Source organism: Bos taurus, chromosome X (assembly GCF_002263795.3).
Source record: "Bos taurus isolate L1 Dominette 01449 registration number 42190680 breed Hereford chromosome X, ARS-UCD2.0, whole genome shotgun sequence".
In the NCBI taxonomy this organism is placed as follows: Eukaryota; Metazoa; Chordata; class Mammalia; order Artiodactyla; family Bovidae; genus Bos; species Bos taurus.
In genome coordinates, this window is record NC_037357.1 from 57,029,482 (window position 1) to 57,044,536 (window position 15,055).

The 15,055-nt window shown below is 40.2% G+C and overlaps 1 protein-coding gene and 1 non-coding gene across 4 annotated transcripts in view; one reads left to right on the plus strand and one right to left on the minus strand.

Annotated features, from left to right (window-relative positions):
• Positions 1 to 15,055, minus strand: part of COL4A6 (collagen type IV alpha 6 chain) — a 338,008-nt gene that overhangs the window by 227,457 nt on the left and 95,496 nt on the right. The window lies entirely within an intron of this gene.
• TRNAW-CCA (transfer RNA tryptophan (anticodon CCA)) lies at positions 10,016 to 10,087 on the plus strand. The gene has a single exon. It is a non-coding gene; the product is annotated as a tRNA-Trp (tRNA).

Below are 15,055 nucleotides of genomic sequence, written 5' to 3' on the forward strand. Positions count from 1 at the left end.
GAGAATTCCATGGACAGAGGAGCCCAGCGGGCTGCAGTCCATGGGGTCACAAAGAGTTGGACATGACTGAGTGAGTAACACTTTCACTTTTTTTAGCGATGCACACTGAAATATTTATGGATAAATTTTTTAAAGGTATCAAACATTTTTATTTAAATTGTAACAAACTTTATAATTTTCGGAATATGAATACTTTAGCAATAATCTGGTTCTCTAGCAAAGTATATATGACCCCATTGACACATCATAAACACACATGCTCATTTACAAATTATATTCTAAGCAAGGAAATTCTTCAATTCCTACTCTAATTCCTACCCTTTTTCAATTCAAACACACACTATGAACTCAATTCCCCCAGATTTATTAATATGTGTAGAATATATTAAGATTTATTAAGATACATACTATATATGTACAGAACTTGAAGCGTTGGCAACGTATGCATAAGCTACAAGGTACATACATTCAACAAATATCTGCTATGTGTAAGCCAGTAAAAGACGGCCCTTGCCTTCACAGCATATATTAATAAACCTGGGTGACAGTAGTATGGTAAGATCTGGGAAGCATACATAACAATCTAGGGCAGCAAAAAAAGTGATTGAGGTTCTTAAGGTTCATTTTTGGTTGGATAGGATGTCTAATTATAGAATGAAAGCTATTACATAAATAACAGCCTCTCCCAAGTATCCCTTAGAAGAAATGGAGTAGCCATCACAGTCAACAAAAGAGTCCAAAATGCGGTACTTGGATGCAATCTCAAAAATGACAGAATCATCTCTGTTCATTTCCAAGGCAAACCATTCAATATCACAGTAATCCAAGTCTATGCCCCAACCAGTAATGCTGAAGAAACTGAAGTTGAAAGGTTCTATGAAGACCTACAAGATCTTCTAGAACTAACACCCAAACAAGATGTCCTTTTCATTATAGGGGGCTGGAATGCAAAAGTAGGAAGTCAAGAAACACCTGGAGTAACTAGCAAATTTGGCCTTGGAGTACAGAATGAAGCAGGGCAAAAGCTAGTAGAGTTTTGCCAAGAGAACGCACTGGTCATAGCAAACACCGTTTTCCAAAAACACAAGAGAAGACTCTACACATGGACATCACCATGGTGAATACCAAAATCAGACTGATTATAATCTTTGTAGCCAAAGATGGGGAAGCTCCATACAGTCAGCAAAAACAAGACTGGGAGCTTACTGTGGTCAGATCATAAACTTCTTATTGCCAAATTCAGACTTAAATTGAAGAAAGTAGGAAAAACCACTAGAACGTTCAGGTATGACCTAAAACAAATCCCTTATGATTATACATTGGAAGTGACAAATAGATTCAAGGGATAAGACCTGATACAGCACCTGAAGAACTATGGATGGAGGTTCATGGCATTGTACAAGAGACAGGGATCAAGACCATCCCCAAGAAAAAGAAGTGCAAAAAGGCAAAATGGCTGCCTGAGGAGGCCTTACAAATAGCTGTGAAAAGAAGGGAAGCAAAAGGCAAAGGAGAAAAGAAAGATATACCCATTTGAATGCAGAGTTCCAAAGAATAGCAAGGAGATAATAAGAAAGCCTTCCTCAGTGATCAATGCAAAGAAATAGAGGAAAACAATAGAATGGGAAAGACTAGAAATCTCTTGAAGAAAATTAGAGATACCAAGGGAAGGTTTCATGAAAAGGCGGGCACAATAAAGGACAGAAATGGTATGGATCTAACAGAAGCAGAAGATATTAATAAGAGGTGGCAAGAATACACAGAAGAGTTATACAAGAAAAGATCTTCATGACCCAGATAACCATGACAGTGATCTTTCACCTAGAGCCAGACATCCTGGAATGCGAAGTCAACTGTGCTTTAGGAAGCATCACTACAAACAAAGCTAGTGGTGGTGATGGAATTCCAGTTGAGCTATTTCAAATCCTAAAAGATGATGCTGTGAAAGTGCTGCACCTAATATGCCAGCAAATTTGGAAAACTCAGCAGTGGTCACAGGACTGGAAAGAGTTTTCATTTCAATCCCAAAGAAAGGCAATGCAAAATAATGTCCAAACTACTGCGCAAGGGCACTCATCTCACATGCTGGCAAAGTAATGCTCAAAATTCTCCAAGCCAGGCTTCAACAGTATGTGAACTGTGGACTTCCAGATGTTCAAGCTGGATTTAGAAAAGGCAGAGTAACCAGAGATCAAATTGCCAACATCTGTTGGATCACTGAAAGAGCAAGAGAGTTCCAGAAAAACATCTACTTCTGCTTTATTGACTACGCCAAAGCCTTTGACTATGTGAATCACAATTGTGGAAAATTCTTAAAGAGATGGGAATACCGACCACCTGACCTGCCTCCTGAGAAATCTGTATGCGGGTCAAGAAGCAACAGTTAGAACTGGACATGGAACAACAGACTGGTTCCAAATAGGAAAAGGAGTATGTCAAGGCTGTATACTGTCACCCTGCTTATTTAACTTCTATGCAAAGTACATCATGAGAAATGCTGGGCTGGATGAAGCAGAAGCTGGAATCAAGACTGCCAGGAGAAATACCAATAACCTCAAACATGCAGATGACACCACCCTTATGGCAGAAAGTGAAGAGGAACTAAAAAGCCTCTTGATGAAAGTCAAAGAGGAGAGTGAAAAAGTTGGCTTAAAACTCAACATTCAGAAAACTAAGATCATGGCATCTGGTCCTATCACTTTATGGCAAATAAATGGGGAAACAATGGAAACAGTGATAGACTTTATTGGGTTTTTTTTTGGGGGGGGGGTCTAAAATCACGGCAGATGGTGAATTCAGCCATGAAATTAAAAGACGCTTGCTCCTTGGAAGAAAAGTTATGACCAACCTAGATAGCATATTAAAAAGCAGAGACATTACTTTGCCAACACAAGTCATCTAGTGAAAGCTATGGTCTTTCCAGTAGTCATGTATGGATGTGAGTTGGATTATAAAGAAAGCTGAGCACCAAAGAATTGATGCTTTTGAACTGTGGTGTTGGAGAAGACTCTTGAGAGTCCCTTGGACTGCAAGGAGATCCAACCAGTTCATCCTAAAGGAAATCAGTCCTGAATATTAATTGGAAGGACTGATGCTGAAGCTGAAACTCCAATACTTTGGCCACCTGATGTGAAGAACTGACTCATTTGATAAGACCCTGATGATGGGAAAGATTGAAGGCAGGAGGAGAAGGGGATGACAGAGGATGAGATGGTTGGATGACATCACCAACTCAAAAGACATGAGTTTGAGTAAGCTCCAGGAGTTGGTGATGGACAGGGAGGCCTGGCATGGTGCAGTCCATGGGGTCACCAAAAATCGGGCAGGACTGAGCAACTGAACTGAACTGAAGTCTTTCAAGAAAAATAAAACCCTAACAAAGGCACTATCTAGCAATAAATATTCCAGTCATAGCAGTATATAGGTTTGCGATAAACAGGATTGGGTATTGGGAGAGACCTTGACTTTGAGATTTGATTTCATTGTTGAATTAACTCTTAGTTTAAGTAGGATACAGAGCCTTCATTATCCAGACACTCAATAAAGTTTAGAGTCACTGGATGCCAAAAGTGACTGAGGCACCAAAAAGATTGCAGGAAAACTTTGTTTTTATCCTTCCATTCCAAATTAGGATGAGAATGAACATAATTTACTAGTTATTTTGGGCTGCAAAGACCAAAAGCCAAAAAAAAGCTGGGGTGGGGTAGGGGGAGGGCAAGGACAGGCCAGAGTTCATTTGCTGTCATTTAAACATACTCCACTCCAGTATTCTTGCCTGGAAAATCCCATGGACGGAGGAGCCTGGTAGTCTGCAGTCCATGGGGTCGCTAGGAGTCAGACATGACTGAGCGACTTCACTTTCACTTCTCACTTTCATGCATTGGAGAAGGAAATGGCAACCCACTCCAGTGTTCTTGCCTGGAGAATCCCAGGGACGGGGGAGCCTGGTGGGCTGCCGTCCATGGGGTCGCACAGAGTCGGACACGACTGAAGCGACTTAACAGCAGCAGCAAACATATCTATTCATTAACCAAAGGTGGTCCGATCAAACAACAATAGTTAAATTGATTAGACAACCTGTATATAATCAAATGGCAGGAATAAAATATAATAACTTGATTTTTCTTTCTTTTTCATGAATGTTTTGTCTATAAAGACCAACTTTACTGACTGTAGCTGGTTTGTACTATATCCATTTAATCAAACTCCAATAATAAAAACAACTCCATTTCAAAAACTACTATTTCTGGAAGGCTCAGATCTGCATTAAAAGTTTCAGGATAAAACTCTGTGTCTAAAGTCAGCCCCTTGAAACACCCAAAACTTTAGTTTCCACTTAGAATGTACTTAGAGACAACAAATGTTGCCTGTGTTTTTCACTTCGAGGGAGCAGACTAAAGATTTCAAAACCCTTCATTCGGTAAAGTAGTTATCCCAGCTGAAGAACAAAGCAGCCCAGGACCTCTCTCCCAGCCACAGCGAATAAACAAGAAAGAGGAACAGCTTTATAAAGAAAACAAACCCAACTATCCTCCCCTTCTGCTTTCTTCATCCTACTTGGCAGAATATCAGAGTTTTGAGGAAGATTTTGGAATATAAAAGATTTGTGCCTAAGATAAAACTTAAATTTTGCTGAGGCTTAGCACTAAGTCCCTTCCAGAAGGCAGTTTTTATTTTAACATTTCAGAAAGAAACTTCAAACTTTTCTACAGCAATTTAAATCACATATTAAAAACTGTATTATCAATAATTCATTTCCAGTGAATGTTCTTTCTCAGAGAATGCTTTAATTTCATACAATATTGCATGATCAATCATTTGTTTCTATTAAACTTTATTTTATATTTTAGTATAGTTGATTAACAATGTTCTGAAAATTTCAGGTGTACAGCAAGGTGATTCAGTTATACACATCCATATATCTATTCTTTTTCATTTTCCCATGTAGGCTGTTGCATAATTTTGAGCCGGCGCCCTGTGCTATACAAGAGGTCCTTGTTGCTTATCCATTTTAAATATAGCAGTGTGTACATGTCTATCCCAAACTCAGTAACCATCATTTGTTTCTGATTCGAGATCATCTCATTTCAAATTGATAAATTTATTTGCAACTGGTTTTTGGGGGCTTCAGACAATTACTTCATAAATCATGTTCCTGTGTAAAAACCACATCCATTTTCCTCCATCAAGAGCAATGAGATTTTTATAGGAAAGAATCCAGGCACAAAAGCAAGTATTTGAGTGATGATTTATATTTCCATTTTACATAGACATTAACTACAAACTGAGCTTGTTACCCAGTTGAACAGTAACCATAGAGGGTAAGGGGGGAATGACTATGCCTATATTACTAATAGGCCCCACCCTGGATTAAGTGTCTACACCAAGCTAGAATACATCACAGTCACATAGGGTGGAGACATGTTCCTAACTGCTGTCCTCTCAAGGTAAGTTTTTGTTGCCTGGCTTTGAGCCCTCTAAGCAAACAAAAGTTGTTCTACTTGTTTGTAATCCATGCTGAATGAAAACCTCAAGTACTATGTTCCTTTCCTTGTCTCCCCCATCCCATAAGACTTCATTAACCAAACAAACCTGTTTTCAGATGATTTTTAGTATGTAATAGGGAAGAGTGGATTTTACTACTTATCATCCACAAATGGGCCAAAATTACCAAAAGACTTGCAAGTTGGCATAATTACAGTTTATCTAAATAAAACACATGCAGTCATTTTCTGGAACCGACAGAAGGGCATGAGTTATAGCACCACCTGAAACTGTGGACAAGGCAGATACATGTTGAAGCCTAAATTAATAGATGCTGAGCAATAGCTAACAGCCCAAGCATAGGAGATCAGCTTTAACGAGATTAACTCTTAGACTACCGTCATACCTTTACTCAACTTAAACACAAGGCCAGGTGTGAGCTTTTTAAATCCTCCCTTATGCACATTGGACATATTAAAGGAAGAGAGGGGATGATATCAGGTAAATACAGGTGGAGCCAATGCAAATTTTGTGGATTGGTGATTACTGCCCTGAGTCAAAAGATTTGGAAGGAATACATGATCAAGGCTGCAGTGGCAGCAGTGGCTGTAGTGGCACTCTGCTCCCTTCCATGGCTTGATGCTGATTTTCATCATCTTTATCACAGATGTGCAGCATGTGCCTAAAACCAAGTGGTTCTCATGTCAACACACATTAGAACCACTTGGGGAGCTGTGAAATTTCCCATTCCCCAGGTGCCGCCACAGACGAATGAAGTCAATATTTCTGGAGGTGGGGCCCAGACATTTGTATTTTTTAAAAGTCTGCAGGTCATTCCAATGTGCAGCCGAGGTTGAGAACTACAGGTCTAAATGTTGTGATTCACAAGAATTCAAAGCAACATAATAAGGGGAAAGGGGAAGCTCCCCCTCCTCCCACCTTCCATGGAACTAACCGGAAGGTCAGTTGGCTTCCTGCCTTGGGATCGCTACCTTACAACTAGGGCTATGAGGACACTGGCTTCCCTTTAGAGAAAACAGTCAACATTGAATGGGCATTTACTGATACTTTGTGCCAGGCATTGTGTGTAAAGCTCTTCATGTGCTCTGTCTGATTTAATCCTTGTGACATCCCTATGAGATATCTATTAGTCATTGCCTTTTACTGAGGAGGAAACTGAGGCACAGACAGGTGAAGTGATTTTCCTAAGGTCACCCAGCTGCTACTCTTCACTCTTCTGAAACTAAAAAAAATACTTGGTCTTTCATGTACTGTCTAGAGGCCTGGGTTCTCTTTGGTCACATTGTTTTCCTAGCTAAAAAGGTTTCTTCTCTCTGAAGGGAGCCATACAGTCTACCCTCATCAATAATGATGCATTAGAACAAAAATGTCAGCATAAATCCACCAAATATCACCTATGTCTATATATGCAATTTACTACAACTTTAAGCAACTCCTCGTCACGAGTTACATTTTTCCAAACATTTTGCAGTTATCCATCTTTCAACTGTGGCCTTCGGGTAGGGAACCAAACTTGGGAAACATAGTAGAAAAGAATCTGTCAAGAAAATCCACATTTGAGATGGAGAGCTGAAAGCCAAGATTCCAGAGAGGTCGGTTACGTTCCCTTACCTTTTGGCAACTCTAACTGGCTACCAGTCCCAAACTTAATAATGAGAATCTATTGCAGAAAGAAATATTCATCTCCTAGAGTCAGTGATCTTGCATTGTTACAATGACTGGTAAATTTTTCTAGGATATTGTGTCCCGAAAATCAAGGCTGAAGCAGAGGGAATGAACAAATTCCATTTCTAACAGCACCCCACTGTGCTGGACATGTGTGAAGGATGGCCCCAGGATGCCAGATCAGATTGCTGTATGGTGAGTTGCAGTGAGGCAACCCCAAGCAGGGACAGCAGAAGAAAACCCATTAAAGCAGCTCTAAAGCCCCACTTCAAACAATGGGGCCGAGCTGCGGGCAGCAGGAAACAAACAGCAGGCAGGCTGGGCTGGCTAAGGCAATAAGGGAGTGCTGGAGGGGGTTGTTTTCTGAGCTCCAGGATGACCTCAGGTCTCAGAGGCAGAGTCCCAATCAACCACACTATCGGCACAGCTGCAATTGTGACTCAAAAACAGTCTTTGTGTGTACAGTGGTCCACGGACTGGAAAGGGCTGATGTTGTCACCCTGGTCTTTTGAGCCCCATCTGTGCTCACAGATAACAATCCCCATTAGTAATATTATCTTCAAATGTGTGTAGAACATCAGCATAAATATAGCTAACATACCATTTCCGTGAATACAAATAGAGTGGCAAGACCTGTACCTGGAGGATAATAATCTGTGATATCTTTTCATTTTGGAAATGGATTTCTTTTGCAGTACAGCCATTAAAAAAAAAATCTATCTGCATATAAGAGAAAAATATTAGCAGTAGGCACACTCAAATGTTAGCCATGTTTATCTCTGGCTCTTGGAAGAACAGATGAGTTTTAAACATATTTTCTTTTGTTTGCTTGTATTTTCTAAATTTCCTAAAAATAAACATGTATTCCTTAGGCTATTTTCTAAAATTTCAAAGAGTTTTTGGCTATCATAGATTTTTTTCCCCAAAATGAAAACAAACAAACAACTTAGGAGTGTCTTAATTTGTCCTCTAAGATGTCATTTGAGAAAGGGATTTGCATGTCTAAAGATAGAGCATGACACAATATATTCCTGTACCCTTTTGGGGGAAAAAGATTCTATAAATAAATCCCAAGACTCCCTTTGGCAGGGACTCAATATCACTAATAGAGCCAGTCCTAAACTCTAAAAGAAGAGTTGGCCAGAACACCAATTATATTGAATTTTAGAATCCTGGCATATAAGAAACATTCACTTTTTTTTCTTGACTATTGGAATCTTACCTTGGAACAATACCCAGGGTTTGGTTTGTCATCCTCTACAAAGAGGGAGGCAGTGGCATGCAAGAGCCAACTCAAGATTCTGGATTGTATGCATCTCTTCTGAACTCTGCATTTAGTGACATCACACTGAGAACTTGAAATCAGCTTTGGTGGGAGTATTTATATTGTGGAAATTGGCAAATGCTACGAAATAGGGCTTTCCCCTCTTTCCATAGAGAGCCGGTTGTTGTTAAACATGGGAATATCTAACCTCCCCTCCTAATTCAGCAGAACCATTGTTTGTCCAATGATTGAACTGGGAATGAAAACTTTTATGTGTATGAAAGCAAAACTACACTGTTGTAAAAGCTACAGAAGCTGAGTTCAACTCAAGTTGAGCTCTTGGATCTGCCATTAGTGAGCCAGAGCATGTCACTGCCCTTCCTGTACCTCCGTTCTTTCATCTCTACTGTAGGAGGACCAGACCATGATGTCTAATCTCTTCTAAACAGGGACAGCTTGTAATTCTAAGGTGAAGAGGTAGTGGCTAGAGGTTCACACTCTGGAGAGAAGACAGCCCTGGGTTTATTTTTCTCTGTTTTCTCTTTTATTGAATGACAGCCCTCAGTTTAAATCTTGGCTCCGCCTTCACTAGCATCTGTGTGACCTCAGGCAAGTTACCTAACCTCTCTGAGTCCCCATTTCCTCATCTGAAAAATAATGATGATAATAATAATACCTTCATTATAGGGCTGTTGTTAGGATTAGATGAGATCATTCTCAGCTGTCCTAGTAGTGGGCACCAATAAACTCTATTATTATTAAACCTGTTCCCACTTGGCCCTGACACAAAATGCCTTAGAACTATAGGGATTGCTAAGATATCTGTGAGATGGTGCCCAGGCTCCGTCAGATATTATAATCTGTTACAAAGCAATCAGTACTGGAAACAGTGGTAGAGCATCACTTGAAGTAATAATGTAGATAATAAATGGGAGATGGAGGCCTAATATTTATTGGCCCCATGCTAGGCCTTTCATGCATGCTTTATCTTGTCTAATGCTCACACTCCCTTGGGCAAACCAGGTGTTTTTCTGTTTGGGGTTTTTTCCTTTCTACAGACGTGGATGCATGCATGCATGCTCAGTCACTCAGTCGTGTCTGACTCTTTGCGACCCCAGGGACTGTAGCCTGCCAGGCTCCTCTGTCTATGGAATTTTCCAGGCAAGAATACCGGAGTGGGTTGCCATTTCCTACCCCAGGGGACCTTCCTGACCCAGGGATCAAACACACATCTCCTGCATTGGCAGGCAGATTCTTTATCACTGCTCCACCTATACTGAAGTTCAGAGATGTTAGATAACGCTCAAGGATCTACAGTTAATCATTGGCAGGGCCAGAAATCCTCTCTCCCAAAAACAAATAACCCAGATATCTCCTGAAAGTGCTGGAAGACTATATTTTTTCAGAAACATAAATATCAGAGCAATTTTGTTGATTAGAAGGTACAGAGGTAGATAAAAAGGAACTCTGCAACACAAATACTGTCATGGATCTGAAAAATAAAATCTGCAATATGTAAGAACTGGTGAAGTGTGGTGGTAGCTAATGCCAATAATTTTTCTAAAACATCGCCTAGGGACTTCCCTTGTGGTCCAGTGGTTAGGATTCCATGCTTCCAATGCCAGGGCCCAGGTTCGATCCCTGGTTGGGGAACTAAGGTCCCATGAGCCACATGGCAAGGCCAGAAAAATAAATATAATAAAATTTAACAATCACCTAATTCAAGAATAGTATTTTCGATAATTTGCAGTTTCATTTTCTCTCTAAGTATTTTGGGATAGGATCATTCCTATATATTTCTAGTAGGGCAATGGTTCTCAGAATCTGGACCTTAAACCAGCAACATCAGCATCACCTAAAAACTTACGGAAAATGCAAATTCTCAGGCCCCCAAAATTGGGAGCAAACCCCCTTCTCCTCTGTTCTCCCATGTTCAGAGTGTTTCTGAGGCATATACAATCTGAGAACCAGAGCTGTAGGTGTAGGTGGAAAGAATGAAAAACAATTAAAATGTCTCAAGAAATCTTTACATATAAATATATTGCCCTGACATGCTTATGGGTGGTGACAGTGTCTTTAAAGTGCTACAGCTTCAAGAAAGATTTAAATCACTCATTGTTCTATAGTAACAACTAAATCTTGCTGAACACTGAGCTTCCCATCTTTCTGCCACACATCCCACTCTCCCCAAAAGCACCTATAATAGATTTTTTTGAAGGAGTGGTTTCTGAAAATAAGTGATGTTCAAAGGACCTTGGTACTCAGTACTGACTTTGTCTCTACTCTGGGGGCAATGAGAAGGCGAAGAGCACCTGCAGGTGACTGGCAAAACAAACCCCGCCTTTTCACGAGCGAGACCTCAAGGCTTTCACCAGCAATGAGCTGGGAAAGTTTTGCTTACATTACAGAGCCTTAGCAGGGACTGTCAATCCCTCTGAAATGGCTTCTGTTCTGACACTTAGTTCTCCATTTCTTCCACAAGGAGTTCTGCTGCAGCCAAGGTGAGCCTCAGGGCACTCATAAGTTCTCAGGTGCACATTCTAGCACCTTGACGTTGCTTCCAGTCACATGACTGTCATCCCCTAAAGAATTGTGCCCTATTGACAGCTTATTATTTGTTACAAAGGTGAAATTAAATGAATCTTTGTACTCAAAAAATATAATAACCACTGTTAGAGATGTCAACAGTGGCAGGGGATCGTCCAGTGGATATGACTGTGCCCTTCCAATGCAGGCGGCCTGGGTTCCAGCAATGGTTGACAAATTAAGAACCCGTGTGCCATGGAGCGTGGCCAAAAACAAACAAAAAATGTTAACAGCAGCTATTTGGTGGGGAGAGGGATGGTCTTTTTTTTAATATATATATTTATCTGCATTTTTTGATTTAAAAATATTTTGTAACAAGTATAATTTAATTTTTAAATCTGAGGTTTAAACATAAAAATAAGCAGTATTCAGGAATTCCCCAGTGGTCCAGTGCTTACCACTTGGTGCTTTCACTGCTGAGGGCCCAGGTTCGATCCCTAATCTGGGAACTAAGATCCTGTAAGCTATGCAGTCCATAGGGTTGCAAAGAGTCAGACACTACTGAGTGACTGAGCACACACACACACACACACACAGAAGCAAGAGAGTAAAACAAGATATCTATATATTTATTGCATAAGGCTTGTAATCAGAGATCATTTCTGCCAGAGAGCACATGGCAGGTAAAATATGCTTTGCAAATTGCCTGGATAATTGCCATCATATTATAAGACCTCTTCTTCCTTGATCAAGGTGGAATGGTTTTTGGTACATAGGAATCATGGTCAGAACCCTCTGGCCTGTGGTCCTTGCTTTGCACTTAGGTGAGCACAGGCATTAGGAGGAGTATTTATAAGGCTGTCATGGAATGCATGTGAGCATGTGTGCACATGTGCATGTCTGCCTGCATACATGCATGCATGCTTCTTATGTGGCTGTCACTCCTGTCTTCTTTCCTCTATCTCAGGATAGAAAGGGAGAGACACACTTCACCCATAAGAGACAAATTCTAAAATGTGTTAATGTGAATGCAATTCAACATTTTACTCTGGAAGATGTGAATAATAAAGTGCTACCCTAAAAAGTGAACTTTTACTTGGCCAGGAATCAAGGAGTCAATTTGCTTTGTATCCATGCCTCACAGAATCCTCATGACAAAGCTTTGAGGAAGATGGTAATCTCCTAATGGCCAAAAAACCATATTCCTAGAGGAATTAACTATGAACAGGTCCCATATGTAGAGCACTTACTATCTGTCTGGCATTGGGCTACATGCTTTCTATATATTATCTCATTGAATCCTCACTATTCCAATCTGGGTTGAGAATAGTCTGGAATGTTCAGTGGTATGCCAGGTAGTCCCTGAAAGTCCCAGCAGCATAAACGTGGTACCCTCTTTGGAGAGGTGACTTTGACTATAATCATTATTTTAAATACAAACACAGTTACATTATGGATGAGATTACAGAGCAGGTCTGCATTTAAAGCATAAGCATCAAACTTATGGGAAGTGCTTTGGGCCACCATGCCATGGTCCCTAAGGAATATATATATATATATATATATATGCTTACTAATCTCTGCTGTTGGCATCACACTCTGCCATACTGCTTCTAAACAAGGCAATTTTTGTCTCTCATTTTATGTGATTTGCTAGAACTTGGGTTCCTTGTGAGAATGTCTTAATGAAGGGAATATGTATGGTTTGCTTTCCTCTTATCTATTACTTCCCTGTGGAATCCTATAGTTTCCTTGGCATCAGAGTGATGGCCACTGATTGAAGAGGTGATAAGTTTTCTGACAGGCTTGTTGAGCTGCACAGCATAGTGGTGGCAAGAAGTAAAAAAGACCAGACAAAGCCACAGTCCTCAGTGTTTCTAGATCCCGATGCCTTTCCCTCTAAGGCTTATGTTGTACTCCTCAGGGCAGCGACAAGTCAGGTCTCCTGAGAAGTTCCTTCTCAGTTGTAATCAAGTAAGCCTCCTTCTCTCTGCCTGATTATCACTTCCCAAACAACCCCCCAATTCATCTTCTCTTTTTATTAAGGAAGGCAATGAAAACAGGCTTTAGTATATAGAATACCTCCTGGCCAGCCTTGCTAGATGGTGGTCATTTCTGCCTCTCTGGCCCTGGGATACATGTGAATCAACCTATAGTTCATTTATGAGTCTCCAAATATTTGAATACCTGTATGGAGGCTTTGTGTTGAGCCTTAGCAGAATGAAAAGAAGATTAGGATAAAAGGCTAATGGAATTCGCAACACCAAGAGATCACTTCCCACCGAGGTGGCCTTTCAATGGGCTTTAAAGGATGGGAAGAATTTCATTAGCTAGAGATTCTAGGGTGAGGGAGAGGCATTCCAGAGGGAAGGAACAGCATAAGCAAACATTTGGTGGGGGAAGGGTTGGTGGGAAAGATTGAACCAAAAAAGCACAGGGAATAACCAGGAAATGCAAGATAAGTACTCCAGGATGTCTGAGATTAGGGTATATTTTCGAATGGGTGGGAAAGCAAACTAAAAGATAGATCTTGAAAGGGTTTTAGTGTCAGGCTTAAGGGTTTGACTGGCAAGGAAGCACCATTAAAGGTTTGGACAGAAAGCAATGCTATCAGAGAGGTGATTTAGAAACATTAATACAAGAGAGTGGGAAAATGAGAGAAACCCCATTTTCTCAGATGAGACAGGGCAACATGCTATATAGGATTCAAAAGGAATGTTAAGATAGGGTCTTCTCCCTCAAGAAGCATATACTCAGATAAACTGAAACTAACAAACACCATTAAACAATTCCACGCTACTCAGTTCACTTCTACCATATAAGTGCTTTATTGTAGAACACTGTAACAACTTCTGAACACACATTTTGCCCCCACAAATGTTATTTTATGACAACTATTACAAGCACATTGCAGCTCTGACATTTTTAAAATATTTAAATTTGTTTATTTTTAATTGAAGGATAATTGCCTTACAGTATTGTGTTGGTTTCTGCCAAACATCAACATGAATCAGCCAGTCCTGACTTTTGAAACTTGCAACCTGGAACCCTTCCTTCTTTCCTCATATTAACATATCCTTATTCATCAGAGAGGAAAAGAAAGACTTTCCAACAGTAGCCTTGTTTTTTTTTTTTTTTTTTTTTTTAGGATGATCTTTAGCTTCTCTTTCCTCACTACATTTAACAAACTAGACCTTTATAGGGTAGCAAGACCTCGAAGCTGCCATAGTCACCCCTCTCCACTCTTAAATCACCTGTGCTAATTTGCTGACCAGGCTTCTGAGGTTACAAGCAAATATCATTCAGGAAGAAAAACATGCCATCTCTATGGAAACCTGAAAGTTTGAGAGGGAGCCCACCTTAAAATAACCAAACAATGGTCTCTTTGAGAAGTCTCCAAGGGCCTGAGTTAGAAAATCTGTATTAAGAGTTTGGCTGTTGTTAGTGTATGCACTTCTCAAACCCACAAGTATAAGCCTTAACTCTTGAAATTGCTATGCAAATGGTTTCTTTTCTTTCCATATCTCATTGACATATAGAGTTTTGATGACAAAAAAAGAGTAAGTTCATTCATATAGTGGATAATTATTGAGCACCTGCTGCGTGCAAATCATGTGCTAAATGCTCTTGAGATACTATAATAAAAATGGCAAGGTGTGTCCAGAGAGGGGAGCAGGAGGCAGTGACCAACATTATCAGGTACTCATTTGGCAAAGACCCCTGTAGGAGACACTGGCATTGCAAAAATCATATGCTTTGATTTTCTAAGCCAGTGCTAATGACATTCTCTCTTCTATTCCCACCTAAACCATTGAAAATGTGCAAAACACTTCAGTATTTTAGGATCCAAAGTGTATCTTGCTACTGTTTCTTTTACCTTGAAGCACATAAAGGTTCTTTGACAGAAAAGGTTGCTTGAAAATAGAGTAACTGTATTTGTTTATTCATTCAACACATATTAATTGAACTCTGCCTTGTGCTATGCCACCTGATGCAAAGAACTGACTCATTTGAAAAGACCCTGATGCTGGGAAAGATGGAAGGCAGGAGGAAAAAGGGATGACAGAGGATGAGATGGCTGGATGGCATCCCTGA